The sequence below is a fragment of the Myotis lucifugus genome, unplaced genomic scaffold, assembly GCF_000147115.1.
Source record: "Myotis lucifugus unplaced genomic scaffold, Myoluc2.0 scaffold_49, whole genome shotgun sequence".
In the NCBI taxonomy this organism is placed as follows: Eukaryota; Metazoa; Chordata; class Mammalia; order Chiroptera; family Vespertilionidae; genus Myotis; species Myotis lucifugus.
In genome coordinates, this window is record NW_005871097.1 from 1,528,750 (window position 1) to 1,544,948 (window position 16,199).

The 16,199-nt window shown below is 39.4% G+C and overlaps 1 protein-coding gene across 1 annotated transcript in view; it reads left to right on the top strand.

Annotated features, from left to right (window-relative positions):
- ADGRG2 (adhesion G protein-coupled receptor G2) overlaps window positions 1–16,199 on the top strand; it is a 112,416-nt gene that overhangs the window by 19,067 nt on the left and 77,150 nt on the right. The window contains exon 2 of the mRNA XM_023753686.1: window positions 10,821–10,865. The gene's annotated coding sequence lies outside the window, so the exon portion shown is untranslated. The remainder of the gene's footprint in view (window positions 1–10,820; window positions 10,866–16,199) is intronic.

A 16,199-nucleotide genomic window follows, 5' to 3' on the forward strand; every position in this document is an offset into this window, starting at 1 on the left:
TTTTCTCTGCAATATCCTGTATGTAAAAACGCTTTGGCAATTTTGCCAATGATTTGGCATTATTACTATAGAATAAAACCACTTTATAATACTTTTGAATGTGAGTTTTAAGAGTAAAGATTTGGAGATACTGTACATCCATTTTTACTTGCATGAGCGCACTACAGTTTTATTCAGGCAGGATCATTTTTACATTAAATACTGTTTTTCAATCTATATTTCTAACTATGATACTGATAATTACTATTTATTGAGCATTTGCTATGTGCAAGGACTTGTTTTAAGCATATTATATGTATTGACATATTTATGTGTACTAATAACTGGGAGATGGATAGTATTGATATTATCTCCATTTTACAGATGAAGAAACTAAGGCACACAGAGAAACTGAGTTACTTGCCCAAGGTTTTAGGGCCAGCAAGTGGCAAAGCCAGAATTCAAAGGCAGGGACTTATGCTCCTTGAAATGCTCTGCCATTTGTTTCATGATTGGGTGCAGCAACCTTTCTTTGCTATGGTTAATATTTATTGACAGTTCACAAGGAATTAGGAAGTTACTGAATATTACTTTCTGAAGAATTCCACTAGCTGTAACCTGACTTTTCCATTTTGGTCCATTTCCTTTCAACCCAACTCTTCCCAATGAGAAGCCAGGAGACTAACAGAAAGATTCTGTTTTATATTCACCCTATACTTTTTTTTACTATAAAAATGTTCATCCATCCCAGAGACTAACCTACGTGACTGTTATACTTCAGATGAGAGAAATAATGTTATTATTTTCCTTGGCATTGTATTTATCATTCTAGTTGAGTCATTAGTTTCACTAGTTGAATATTTTTTCAGTATATACTCTAACAAAGTGTGGATTGTTGGTCCAGGTCTGGGTGGCAGAAGGACTTGTAGGAGCTGTTTCTGGAGAGTGGTCTTTTCTGCTATCAAGTTTGCTGACCCCTCTGAGAGTAGAGTTCAAGGTCTAGCTAACTGGTGCACACATAATATCACACTACTTTCCCTGCAGTGTATTAAAATGAGTCACAGACCTTGTACCAGGTGGACCCAGTACACTTCATGGTTCATGCAGATTTTGGGGTCTGGTGGCAAGAGATTGGCTTTGGGAGTTATTTCACTCATGTGGTCTTCTCCCATTTTCCCAAACTATCTGGGGAGTTGGTCTCTTACTGCAAGGGGGAAAAATAATACTCCCACACTAGTTGGAACACCTCAGTTTTGGAAAAATCATTTTAAAAAATACTGCAAAGCCACCCATGCTGCATCAGTGCTGGAGGGAGTCATTTAGAAAAAGGCAGGGTCCAGACACTTGTGGGAGGTATGATTTTTATGGGCTATTTGTGTGTCTAGTTTTGCAGTTTTCAGAGGACTCCTTTGGGGTTGTCAATGAAAACCATTGAACTTGTCAAGTTGTTGTTTGCCAGGTATCCTGGAAAAACACACTGACAAATCTCAGCACTGGGCGGGTCAAAGAGGATAGTTCTAAAAAAAGAAAGTGGATGGCTCTGCTCTGGTGAGGCCAGGGCTTGGTGCCACAGACAAATTCTCCGGTGAGAGAGGAGTTTCCATCATCAGAGGCTTTCCCCACCCTACTTCACACCGTCCAGTCTGCAAAAATAACTCCACTTCTGGTGGAGCCAAGTAGTCATTTGAAGACAACGTAAGCAAAAGGAGAAGGCAATGTTGATGCTTTAAGAGAATATCCTCATGAGGGAGGGAAAATAATAAAATGAGAAGGCCAGTTAGCAACTGGGAGATTTTCCTAGATATAGGAGAACTGCTTAGAATGGCATTGCCTTTCAGTTTCTAAGGACCAGCTGAGCAGACCTGTAATGTAGGCAAAGCCCCTCCTTGGGAGTCTCTTCCTCATCCCTCCCCCTTTGCCCTCTTGAGCTAACAGCAGGATCCCATCTTAGTGCTCCCACATTGTCCAGGCCTGACTCCATTGAGTCCTCAGTCATCTTTGCCTGTAGTCTCCCCCCTCACCATCAAAGCTGGCCTGATTAAGTCAAACTCATCTGTTAATGATCAATGTAACTGAAATTTGCATTCTTTAATGGGTTGCAATACCTTACCAAAAATAAGCCTTTTTACATATCTCAAAAATTAAGAGCTTTCAGAGTAGGAGAGAAGTCCTACTCCACACAGGCTTTAATAGGCTTTCCAGGTCACCATCATCTCCTTCAGTCCCTCTGATGTAGAACATGTTTCTATGCCCTCTACCTCCCAAACACACAAAAGATAGAATCAGCCAATCCTATTTTTGTGTCCTCAAAGTAGGTTCTTATGACTATGAGCACATTTTATAACACCATTCATCCACATGTAGGAGTTGACCAGAGATGTTATTATTTTTTTTAGAGAGAGGGGAAGGGAAAGGGAGAGAAGAGAGAAGCATTGATATGAAGGAGAAACATTGATTGATTGCCTCCCGCATGTGCCCTGACTGGGAATCGAACCTGCAACCTGGGCATATGCCTTGACAGGGAATTGAACTGGTTACCTTTTGGTGTCATGCTCATTCATTTACATTTTTGTCTATGGCTGTTTTGCTAGTGGTGGAGTTGAGTAGTTGCAGCAAAGGTCCTACAGCCTTCAAAACTGGTAATATTTATTAACTAATCCTTTATAGAAAAAGTTTTCTGACTCCTGGTGCAAAGGGAAAACTGACTTGTATAATTATTTTGAATCTTCCTCCTTTTCGGAACTGTAATTTTCATAATATTTCAGTAGATCTTCATGTGTGTGACATGACATAAACAAGTCTATAGTCTCCCTTTCCTTGATTATACCTTTTAGTTTGGATTTTTGTTTTAATGATAGCTCAGACCTTCAGAACAATGTTTGAGAGCAGAGAGAAGAAATCCCAAACTGGAACTCCACTTCCACTCTGACCCCCTCTAATCCGTTTTCCGCTCAACTGCTAGAACAATCTTATCAAAATGTGAACACATCACTCAGTTTAAAATTCTTCTGGTGACTTTTCTTTGCTCTCAGAACAAGACACGAATCTTCACCTTGATTACCAAGCCTCAGTGTGATTTGAGCCTTGCTTACTCCTTCAGTCTAATTTCTCAGAGTGCTTTCCTTACCCCTCTGTGTACTGTTCACTCTGGCCTTTTTTTTAGTTCCTTACATGGGCTGGACTCCCTCCCACCACAGTGCCTTTGCACATACTGCTTCCTCTACTCGGTATGGTCTTTCCCTGCCTTTTTGCTGTGACTCTGTAGGTCAAATCCCTTTGTGTTCATTCAGAGGTCCACACACTTTTCTTGGTGGCACTTATCACAGTTGCAGTTTTGCATTTCTTGCTGTTAATTTTTGTATCACATCTTTGTTTCCCCATAGATGATAAGCTCCCTGAAGGCAGGATTTATTTTGCTTTCTAGTGTATCCCCAGTACCTAGCATGATGATAGGAATTTGCCTGGCAGCTACTCTGTAAACATTTGTGTCCAAACTGGGATAATGTATGTGAAGGCATCTTGTCTACCATAAATCACTATACAAATGGAAGGCATTATTCCTATCAAGAACAGGTGAGAAGGAGAAAAAATAATTCTCTTCAAACAGGGAGGCCTATAAACAGAACATAGAAAGGAAGAACTGAAAGACGTTTGAGGTAAAATAGTTTTCCTCTGCCAGAAAACTGCACTGAGAAATTGTGAAAAATCTTAGAGATGTACTCCAGAGGATGTACTTCTGATTTACATTTGTTGATGGGAGCCTATAAAATCTCTGTCCACCTGACATTTTGGTGTTCCGTTTCAAAATACATTTACACATGCACCTAGAAAAGAAGAAACTTCTCCAGGGCATTCTGAGGGAGAAAGAGTCCCATTTAAAAATCATTTTTAAAATGAACATGTATTCAACCCCGACACCTAAACTGACCTTTCTAAACATTAATGCTGTAACCACAAATGGCAGGTTCCAGGACATGAGGTAAAAGTAAGCTTTTTAAAAGTCTGAAAAAAATCATTCAGGGGAAAAATAAGTTAGAATGGGGATAAAGTACACTCTAAATGTGGGAGCGGAAGAAAAGCGTTTTAAGAAATGACCTTCTTTCTGGCTTCTGAGTTATATTGAGCGATTTGATGTCATTAGCAAGATAAGCCTATTGATTTTCTTTTATTCATGTAGTAAACAAATGGAAAGCTAAGCTCTTTAGCACTCACAGTGGGTTGTTTCCTATAGTTATAAATATATTTTCTGCTCAAGTAGCCTGGGCAGCCAGGGCAGCCATGTAAGAGAAGGGATGTAACCCTTAATCCTTGGGTATTTGGCTTGAAAAGTCCATGTTCTTATTATACTTCTCTGGTGGCAAGGAACAGAGGGGTTTGGCCAGAATATACCTCAGGAGTCCATTCCCGCGAGCCACATGCAAATACAAATATTGTATTTATTCCCGTTTTGTTTTTTTACTTCAAAATAAGATATGTGCAGTGTGCATAGGAATTTGTTCATAGGTTTTTTTTAAAACTATAGTTAGGCCCTCCAACGGTCTGAGGAACAGTTAACTGGCCCCCTGTTTAAAAAGTTTGAGGACCCCTGGGCTAGAGTATACCTCAGGAGTCCATTCAACAGGTCACAGTGACAAATGACTCTCCCAGGGAGATAATCACCAGCAAATGCCTAGAGATGGGCTGCCAACTGCCAAGAGTCAACACTGTGGCCTTCTGGTCCCCAGAAATATCTTGCTGAATTACTTCATGAGTGGCAATATCTTGCTGAATTACTTCATTACTCCCATAGACCATGCAAGGTCTGCGGAGTCTGCTTATATGGACTTCAGAGGGTGTAGGTTAGAAGAAAATGAGGCAGGCTTTGAATTAGAACTAGCCTAAGTTAGTGTCTTATACCCAGTGGGCCCTTAAATGGGTACTTGCAGTTATTGTAGAAGGACAAAAAGAAAGCAAGAGGCATTGGGGGGAAAGGTGGGGATGAAGGGTAGATGGAGAGGAAGAGAAAGAATAAAGAGGAAGGTATACAAGTTAGCTTTTTCTGTGAAGCAAAACACCCCAAATTTGGGGGCTTAAATAAAGCCGCATCCATCTCGTTAGTTCCCAATTCTGGAGCCTGCAGTCTGGGCTGGGCTCAGCTGGATGGTCCTGATGGTCTCAGTTGGGCTCACTCAGGCGCCTTTAGTCAGTGGCCAGTCAGTAGATGACTGTCTTTGGGGGTTGGCCCAGTGACAGTGACTGGACATGTGCCTTTCACCATCTGTCAGGCCAGTTCAGGCTTGTTTACATGCTTACATGGTGGCTTGAGGTTCCAGGAGCAGCAAGAGAGAGCAAACTTCCATGTACAAGCACTTTGCAAACTAGTGCTAGTATCACATTTGCTAATGTCCCATTGGGCAAAGCAAGTGGCAAGGCCGGCCCACATTAAGGGGTGGAGAAAAAGACCACCTTTTGATAAGTAGAGCTGCAGTCACATTGCATACGGACAGGCATACTGGGATAAGGGAGAATATATGGCCAGTTTTGCAATCCACCACAAAAGGGAAAGGGCTAGTAATTTCTTATGCTGGAAAAGTTGACTGAGGCATAACAGTGTAGAGGTTGAATATGAGGTTCTTACATTGAATTTAAAAATGATATCAATAAATCACCAAGTGCCTATCTTCCATAGGTTATCTGTCAAATAGGGTGAGATAATAATGTCACTTCTTACTCATTTCCAGTGGGAACAATGAAAACTTTATGGGTAAAAGTTTCCTTGTCTTTTTCTCACTGGATTAGACTAAGAAGCAATTAAGTGTTTAGTACATCTCAAGTGGCAAATAAATTTGGAAACAGAAAAATTTTAATTTCTAGCCCAAGTGTCAAATATACAACAAAAACTTAACAAAGGAAAAACTGACATGGTGGTTTTCTTAGTTACTTGGTGGGGCCCATCCTACTTGTACAATTGTTTGTTTCTTTCTCATATATGCATTTTTTAGTTGTATTTTATTTCATTATTGACAATACAATATCAAAACAGCTTCAATAGAGGAAAATGCTCAGTATTTGTTGCTTTCCAGTGGAAAGAGATGTTAAGAGTTAATTAGAAAAATATCAGGCATGGAAATTAAGGTTGATTTAAGGTTGCAGTAATTATGTAAATTCAGTTTTCCTGATAAAGTGTTTTCATATAAATGGAAGAAAGTTTACCTCTAGTTAACTTTGTATGAATAAAGCTTAGTGTAAGACTTGCATTTTAAAAAATCAAGTATGTGGGGTTTTTTTGTGAAATAGCTAATTAATGCTCTGAAAAGGAAGTAATTGGTATGTTCTTGCATGTGCACTTACTTTTAAGGTGGTGACTATATACACCCTAAAGAAAGTCATGCTGTTTTGAAACACCTTTACTTCCAACATGTAGGGTAGAGGGCTGTGGTTGCCTCACTAAGAGGGTTGGGTCTGTTGATTATGGAGTCATTCGAAAGTGGATTTCTCACCAGGTGGTCTTTAATATTGTTCCCTCTTCTTCAGCTCTGGGCAGAGGTAACCAGCAAAATTCTAGTCCCTGGAGTATGTTTGGCAAGTCTCAAGCTAGGTAAGGGGAGGGAAGGGAAAGATGGAAAGTGTAGGATGAGAGAGAGGAGAAGGGAAGAGACAAAGAGAAGACAGGAGAAAGGGGAGGAGAGAAAATAAACCTTTCATTGCTGCAGAAAAACAGCCTGGTACCAACAGTTGCAAGAGGTCCACTGGCTGTTTTTCCTGGTCTGGTTCATTCCACCTCAGCAGGCAGCCTTGCCAGTGATTAATATGTCATCTTTTCAATGTTTCAGAAAGCAATTCCAAAAGCACTCTCAGTCACTTCTACAATATAATAATGATCAATACCAGTACATTCTTCCTGCTGTTTAATAAATCCCTTGGGCTGTGGTTTAAACCACCTTTTAGGCACCATCTCTGCCCATAGTAGAGACAGAGTATACCTAGTTACCATTTTCTTTCTGTGAGTGTCTTGTATACATTGTGGATATTATTCATAAGCCATCACAACCTCCATCTGGACATGCAAAGTGGATTTTTCCCAGTCTACTCCCAGACTATATTTTTAATATGTTCCATCAGGTTTCTGCTCCCTATCTCCATGGTACCTTCTGGCCAGTGACTGTTTTGCTCTTTATGCTTCAGCAGCATCAAACTGATTCTGAGTCATGCCCACTTAATGCCAGTCTCTGGCTCCATGTCTTGGTTTAGGCCATTTCCTTGCTTTGGAATGCTCTTTTCCATTTCTTCACACCAAGGGAGTTGCACATCATTTAGGAGGCAGCATAACTGTTACCTCCTTGAGGAAATTTTCCTGGATCAATTTCTCTACACTGGATTAGGTGCCCTTCTTCAGAGCTCCCGTTATACCTGTGACAGAGCTCACAGCTGGTTCATATGGCACTTCCAGAAAGCCTGGCATTCTGGATTCAGATTCTAATGGTCCTCTTGGTCAAATGCCCTTGTGCAGAGCGCAACCTGCACAACCATACAGAGTAGCCATGTTTTTGGTACATAGTAGGCATTCAGTGTCTGTTGAATAAATTAGCTTTGGTTTTCCAGAGTCATCTTACAATTTAACTCCTCTTGAATCATGGCATCCAGAACTGAACAAACCAGTGTGTGCAGGTAAAGGTCCTATTAGACAGGGTCTCATTAGTAATGGGGCCACCACAAAGTTCTAGAACAGCGGTTCTCAACCTGTGAGTCACGACCCCTTTGGGGGTCGAATGACCCTTTCACAGGGGTCGCCTAAGACCATCAGAAAACATATATAATTACATATTGTTTTTGTGATTAATCACTATGCTTTAATTATGTTCAATTTGTAACAATGAAATTGGGGGTCACCACAACATGAGGAACTGTATTAAAGGGTCGCGGCATTAGGAAGGTTGAGAACCACTGTTCTAGAACCACTCTTATTTGTTCCTCAATGGCATACCTGCCACTCTACAGTCAAGAACCTGCATATCCCCAACCATTTCCTGTATATGTCCACAGCCTAACCTTCACCATCATTTCTATCTATGCAATTTGCTTTTCCTACCATGGTGGAGATGTTTCTCTTTGAGTATATCTGTCCCCATTCCCAATTTTTCAAGGCCTCATCTTCTTCTGGTCCTTTCTTCTACGGTATCGGTGATATTGCCAGGAACTAGGAGAGACTCTTGCTCCTAAATCTGGGCCACTAATTAATCATTAGGTTCTAAATGAAGTGGTGAACCCTCCAGGATGCTGCATGTCACTGGGTTTGTCTTTGGTTGATCCTGGGGCGGCATCACATTACCCCAAGGCAGTGGGACAAATGCCTGTGGCTGCTGTTACCTGTGTAGTATTTTGCTCATTGTTTTGTTCATTATCCCCAGGATATATGGGCCCCGTAGCTGATATCCAGGGCTTCTGAGCACAGGAGTTCTGGTTCTTGGATATAGCTTTTCTGAGAGCTTCCTCTACACTGGAGAGCTCTAAGTACATACAGATTTAATTTCCTTCCCACCCAAATCACTTGTAAAGCCCCTCCCCCTTCACCTTTTTTTTTTTTTTCTGGTCACGCTGGTATTGCCCTGGGTTTTAGCCAGCTTGGTAAATAGAGGAAATTGGATGCATTTCTAGCCTCCCTGATGTCATACTTTGGGGCAGTCCGCAACTGGGGGAGGTTTCAGTTAATCCTAGCAATTGGTTAGTTTGCCGTTCTTCTCTGAGAAGCTTCTCTGTTCCTTGCCATGTCTTACATAAGTCCATATGGTTCCTTTTTTGACTTGCCCTTTTCTTTCAATGATGTAAGAAGTCCAAACATTGGCAGTGACTATGTTTTGTTACTGGAGTGCTAGTGCTGATCGGATCCTTATTCCTGTTTAGCTTTTTTAGGAGATACAGGTTGGTGGGTGTGTGGTGGCGATAGTCACAAGGAGGCATCCGCAGGCTGAAAGATGTATAGTTCTTTAATTGAGTTCAGGCCTCTGTGTCCATCAGACATTTTCACATCATTGCTTTTGACATTCTTTTCCACAACTTGCTCAAGTGAGTTCCTGCTTCCCGGCTGGAAAGTTGGTTTCTTGGCTCTGATACCAGAAATCCAAGGGCTTTCAATGGAGCCTTTCTAATTGGGTTAGAGCAGGGCCAGGGGAGATGGCATCAGCTGAGCAAGTGATGGCATTACCTCCCAGTTAGCCTCCCTCTGAGCTTGATCTAGGAGCTCTGTTAGGAGAACCTGAATGGCTTGGCTCTCCCTTTGTTCTGCTTTTCCCTTCTAGAAGAAATATATTTAATTGTATAAGTAAGACATGAATACATGTCTGTGTTCCATGGAGGAAAAATTGGGCTTCATCCTTTTTCTCCATCACACTTCTATCTGTAGAGGCTTGATGGGTTCCTTCAAGCATATATGCTTATTTATATAGTGACAAGTGTGAATGTATCCAAATGTATAGATATAGTTTTGCTTAACATACTCTCATATATATTTTAAGAAACTTGATTTTTTTCATTTGATTTATATTTGACAATCTCTATATGTCAATACATATAGGCCAACTTCATTTTTAGTGCATTAAATATATTCCATAATATGGATAGACCATCATTCATTTAACTATTCATCTACTGATGGATACTTAGGCTTTCTTTCCCCCTCACTTAAAGTTGCAATGACAATGTGTGTATATTTTTGCGTATATGTGTCAATATTTCTGTAGGGACCATCTCTGCAATTAGAATTCTGATCAAGAGGTATGCACATTTAAAATTTTGAAACATAGCTAAATTATTCTCTCAAAGTTCACATTTACACCAATAGTGTATGTAAGGCTTCATTTTCCCACATGTTCTCCAGCTTTGGATGCTAGTAAGCTTTTAACATTTTTTCATCCAGAGGGCAATACATTTCACTGTTACTTGCCCTGTTTTTCTACTTGAAAGTGGTCCAAAGGGGCAAAGAGAGTCTTGTGTTGTTTATTAATAAACTGGATTACTGGGAAATGTTAAGTGTGGTTATTTGTGGTTATCAATAAGGTTTTGGAAGAGGCAATGTGCTTGAGTTGTGAAATTTCATAAAAAATATCTATGTAGAAAATCCCTATTCACCCAAATGTGGAGTGCAATTATTTCTGTATTCAAGTCACAGTTGATTAGTTTGTTTGATTATTTTCATGTTTTTCAGTTGTTAATTCTACATTCGTTCTACATTGAGCATTGGGACATGTGTTTGTAATTTGTTCATTCTAGGACAGGACAACATGCTTGGCCTTCATTTTTTTCTTCTTTAAACATTGCTTAATGAAGTTTCTCTGGCATATTGGACTTTAATCTACTAAGAACTACTCCTTTTGTTTCTCTTAAAGAACACATTGTGATCAATAGAAAATCACTATGACTCCTTATTTCTTCTTTGAATTTATATTCTGGAATTGAACTTCTGTCATAACAGTCTATTGTCAGTTGGTTCCAAGATCACCCTGTAGATGGTTTCTTCTTGCAAATCTTGATTTAAAATTATTATGTTTATATTTCACATGGGAGGATACCATTGTGTGATGCCGTTAATGAAGCCTGAGACTGAGCAATAATACAATGCTACTAAGGCATTAACAAGGTCAGCCCCAAAACTGGCTTTGGCGTGTTTTCCAATTTGTAATATTTCCTTAAGAGCAGGGTTTGCATCCTCTGTTTCCTTTGTAACTGCTGCCAAGTTCAAGCCTTGGTATATAGCAGAGGACTCTGTACAGTCTCTGCTTGATGAGCTGACTGTAGTATTGAAGCATTATGGTGCTAAGAAGGTCCACTTTCCATTCATCTATTTTTTTTCTTTTCTTTATTTTCAGATTTGTGCAGAATTTCTCCATCTTTCCTTTTGAACTTCCTGCCAGGTAAGTGAGGCTATTTCTAAGAGGTAATGCAGAAATAATGAACTGTTTGGTTGTGTTTTTTTTCCCTTTCAAATTACTCTCCTTCATTCCAAATTCCCACCCCCTTAACTGCTGTATTCTTTTTTGTTTGTTTTGTTTTTAACTCCTCACTCCCACCCACTTGGAGCCTTCTTCTCTTCAGACATTTTCTTTTCCTTGGGGATTCCATGGCTGAACTGTTTCTTTTCTGTAATCCCACTGTTTTTGTAGGTACAGATTTTGAAATGACATAGTGCAGTAAAATCTAGGGAAAGAGAGTGATCATTTACTAGTACATAGAACTCTTAGGGATTTTGTTTCACTGTTTCCCCTTTCTTTCTCCCTGGACCGGCTTCCTTATTTCCAACAGCTCTTCTTCTGTTTTGAAATAAAACATTGAAGTGTTCTCTCTCTTACCTAAAGTGTTGTGTGCAGCAGCTTCTAAAGGCTCCTCCCAACGACATTTCTGCTCCTAACTCCCTTCTACATAGAAATTATGAAGCCACTATTGATGTATACTTCCTGTTTCCTTTGAGACTCATAAATAGTGGTTATTTCTGGGACTTCATTGGTATAAATAATATAAATATTATAACAATACAAATACTTATTATAATTATTCTAAATTATAATTATCCTATTGTAATACTATATAATAAAAGCCTAATATGCTAAATGTCTGGTCGTCCGTTCAACCAATCAAAGCATAATATACTAATGATATGCTAAGGCCACTCAATTGCTCGCTATGATATGCATTGACCACCAGGGGGCAGACACTCCAACCAGTAGGTAGCTTGCTGCTGGGGTCCAGCGGATTGGGACTGAGCGAGATGGGCTGGATACTCCCTGGAGCCCTCCCGCAGTCCCTCCCTGACTGGCCAACCTCCCGTGTCCCTCCCAGGCCCTGATCGTGCACTGGTGGGGACCCTCAGCCTAGCCTACACCCTCTCACAATCCGGGACCCCCTCAGGGGGGCACACTGACTGTCAGGTAGTTCCATCTATATAATAAAAGCCTAAGCGACCATTACAGCAGAACGATTGGAACGCCCAGTCACTATGATGCACACTGTCCACCAGGGGGCAGATGCTCAATGCAGGAGCTGCCCCCTCATGGTCAGTGCACTCCCACAGGGGGAGCACTGCTCAGCCAGAAGCTGCGCTCACGGCTGGTGAGCACAGCAGTGGTGGCGGGAGCCTCTCCCATCTCTGTGTCAGCACTAAGGAGCAGCAAGCTGAGCAGTAGGAGCGAGCAGGCAGGTGGTAAGGAGTGAGGGGTCCTGACTGCGAGAGTGGTGTCTGCCTGCCAATTTAGGATTGGGGATCAGGCCTAAGCCGGCAGGCGGACATCCCCCGAGGGGTCCCAGACTGTGAGAGGGTGCAGGCCAAGCTGAAGTAGCCTCCCCTCCCCGTGCATGAATTTTGTGCACTGGGCCTCTAGTTTAGATTATAAAAACATATAGTTATTACAATAAATGCTAAAAAGTTATTGCTATAAACAATGTTAAAATACTTGTGCAGAGTCACACAACTAGTGAATGTCCAAGCTGGGACTTGAAGCAGGAGTTGGCATAGAGTGATGACAAAAGCAAGAAAGCGCACAGAATATTGGTGGGTGGTTTGCTTTCCTTAGTACCTCACGGCCTCTCAAATGTGATCTTCTGATGATATAAACCATGTACTTCTGTCCCATCCCTGCTCCCATCCCCCCCAGTACAGATCAATACCTTGAGGATGCTTTTAAGGAGAGTCTCCTATTTTCTTCTCTACTTACTTATAGAATTATTGTGCAGCAACTGATTTGGAACCAAATAAATTTAAAAATATATTCTGAGTGCCTGCTGTGGGTAGAGTTGCATGCTGTGGGAGTTAGGGTGAGGTGGAGACCAAGTCTATATAGAAGAAGATATTGTGTTCTGGTGCCTTGTTTTGTTTTCAGGCCAAGATGAGTCTCATGGACCATGAAGAGAAAGCATGCAGAAAGATTTTTTTAAGTTTAAAAAAATCACTATTTATTTGGCCACACCAATGACCAATTAATCTAAGTAGTGGCTGTGAGCTCTTGCACACAGGAGAGATATCTGTCTTGTTTATTATATCCCGAGTCTGTAGCGTAGTACCTTTCATGTAATAGAACCTCAAAAGATATTGGTTATTTCCTTGTCAGGTTTCTGCAGATGAATGACTGCAGAAAATAATTCTAAAATCTATTTACATTTAGCCCAGGAGTGTACTGTAAACTTATCTTTTAATTATGTTTGTATTAACATTTCTTGACTATACTAGGACCTTCAATATATTACCTCATTTCATCTCTATAGGAACCTTATGAGGTAGATCCAGTCATTATCTCCACTGTTTCAGATGAAGAATTTAGGTCCAGAGAGGTTAAGGAACAAGCCAAGGTTACACTGTAAGTGGTGGAGCTTGGATTTGAAGAAAGGCATATGGCTCTACCATTCATGCTCTTGTATCCTAGGCTATTCTGCTTGTTTGTGTTGTTGAACACATTTACTACGAACATTGGGAGAGGATCCTGAAGAGTGAAGGGAGATAAAGTAGGCTTTCATTTTGCCTTGGGTAATTCACACATGGGTAATCGAGGATGGTAGATTGCAAGTAGGAGAAATTTGGAGATAAGCAAGGGAGTTGAAGAATATAACACCTTTCACAAGGTTTTATGAATATTCATTTACTTTAATGGCATAATTTACTTCTAATCTTGATGTCTGATATTGATTCACTTGTTTTATTGAGTAAAACTACTTTTTCCCTTTAGAAAGCACTTAATGCTTTGCACTGTAAAGACCAAACAAATAATTTTCCTTCCATTTGCTTCTAGAGATGTGAAAACTTTATATTACAATCATCCTGTCTAGTTCACCATTGACTTTATTTTATGCTATGAAAAATGACATACAAAGCTGCCATTTGGGAGTTCATATCCAGCACTTACCAGTTAACCCAGTTTCTGTCATCTTTAGGACATTGTTTTGTGGGGTTTTTTGTTTGTTTTTGTGGTATTTTTTTTTCTCTTTCATATGGGATGCTGTTTATCTTACTACAGCATTGTTGGCTTTAGTTCTTGGTGACTTCATCTTCCAAAAATGTTGTTGTTGAAGTTCAAAATAATTCATTTTGTCCTATATTTATTCAAATGACCCCAATTTACAAGATTAAAAATTGCTGCTAGACATTTTTGTGAGCATTCCAGAGAATTTTGTAAATAGTCTCATTTGATTTATAAAATGGGTAAAACTGTGAGGACTTCCCTTGTCATGTTTTGGCACCAGGGTTATGCTAGCCTGATAAAAATGAGTTAGGCTATGCTCTTTTCCTAGTTTTTGAGTTCTTGTGAGATTGGAATTCTTATTCTTTAAGTATTTGATAGAGCAAATGTGAAAACATCTGGGCCTGTAGTTTTCTTTGTGGGAAAATTTGTGAGACTTTTAATGGTTAGATGTCTATTCAGGTTTATTCTTTCTCCTTGATTACTTCTTGGTAAGATATTTTTCTAAGAATTTGCCCATTTATCTAGATTCCAACATTACTAAAGTTGTCCTTAAGATCCTTTTATCATTTTTATAGCACCTTCAGTTAAGTTGCTTTTGAAATTCTTTCTATTGGTTATTTGTTTACACTTTCTTTTCATCTCTCTTTCCCTCCTTCCTTCCTCCCCTCTTAATTTTGCCAGACTTGTCTTTACAAATAACAGCCTTGGCTTTGTTAATAACCTTTGTTGTTTTATGTTTTTTTCCCTATATCATTATTTCATGCTTTTATTTTTATTATTTCCTTTCTTCTCCTTTGGGTTTATTTTGCTATTCTTTTTAAATCTTCCCGAGTTTAGCTTATTAATCTTAAGCCTTTCTCTTTTTCTAATATGTACATTTAAAATATAAATTTCACTCTAAAGATCGTTAGCTCTATCCCCATGTCTTGATTATGGTGTTGTTATTATCGATCAAGTCAAATATTTTCTAATATATGTTATGAATTCTTCTTTGACACATAAGTTATTTACTTAATAACAGTTTAACTTTTTGTTGTGAAAACTTGATTGTGTTGTGGTCAGAGAACATTCTCCTTTTCTTTTTCCAATTCTGTAAAACATTTTTGAAACTTCTTTTTGGCTTGGTTGGCTTTCATAAATATTCCATGTGCACTTGAAATGATTATGTACTCTATGGTCTTTAAGTCAAGTTGGTTAAATATTGAAATATTCTATATTTTTTGTGACTTTTTAGTTTGAATTTTATCTATTGCTGATGCAGATGCAAGAATATCACTCAATATGATTGTGAATTTTTTCTATTTCTCCTTCATTTCTGTAAAAAATACTGCTTTGTGTATTTGAGGTTATATTATTAGTTGCATTCACATGTAAATTTGTTCAGTCTTCCTATTGAATTGAACCTTTTATGGATGAACCATTTGATTTATAGGTAATGCTTTAAAGTATAATTTATCTGATATTAGTATAAACATTTTCATTTTCTTTTGGCATTGCATATCTTTTCCATCTTTTTATTTTCCAACTTTCTGTATCATGTTCTAGTTGTGTCTTTGTAAATAGCATATTTAGCATATATAGTTGGATTTTGTATTTTTGCCAGTCTGATAATTTTGCCTTTTAATTGAATAATTTAGTCCATTTATATTTAATAAATCATTGATTTGTATTGTGTTTAAATTTACCATCTTTTATTGTTCCTAACCATTCTTTATTTTTCTTCCCTTCTTTCAGATTGACTAAATATTCTGAAAACCATTTTCCCTCCTCCATTAGTTAGAAAATTATATAGTTCACTTTTATTTCTTAGTAGCTACTATAGAAATTACAATGTCTACTGACCTTTTCAATGTCTAAAGATAATCAATAGCTTTAGTCTCCTCTAAGATAATACAAAGATCCTGGAAGACTAATTTTATTTTTCATTTCCTAATTAACCGGTACACCTAATATATATATATACAGTTGTCATATTTTTATTCTATCATGTTTCAGCTATCTCTATAAGATATTATTAACTAGAGGCCCGGCCTGCACCCTCTCACAGTCCAGGGCCCCTGGCTCCTTACCGCCTGCCTGCTCGCTGTTCCTTACTGCTCAGCTCGCTGCTCCTTAGCGCTGCTGCCGAGGCTGGAGAGGCTCCTGCCACCCCCATTGCGCTTGCCAGCCATGAACCCGGCTTCTGGCTGAGTGGCACGCCCCCTGTGGGAGCACACTGACCACCAGGGGTCAGCTCCTGCATTGAGCGTCTGCCCCCTGGTGGTCAGTGCACATCATAGCGAACTGTCACTTAGGCTTTTA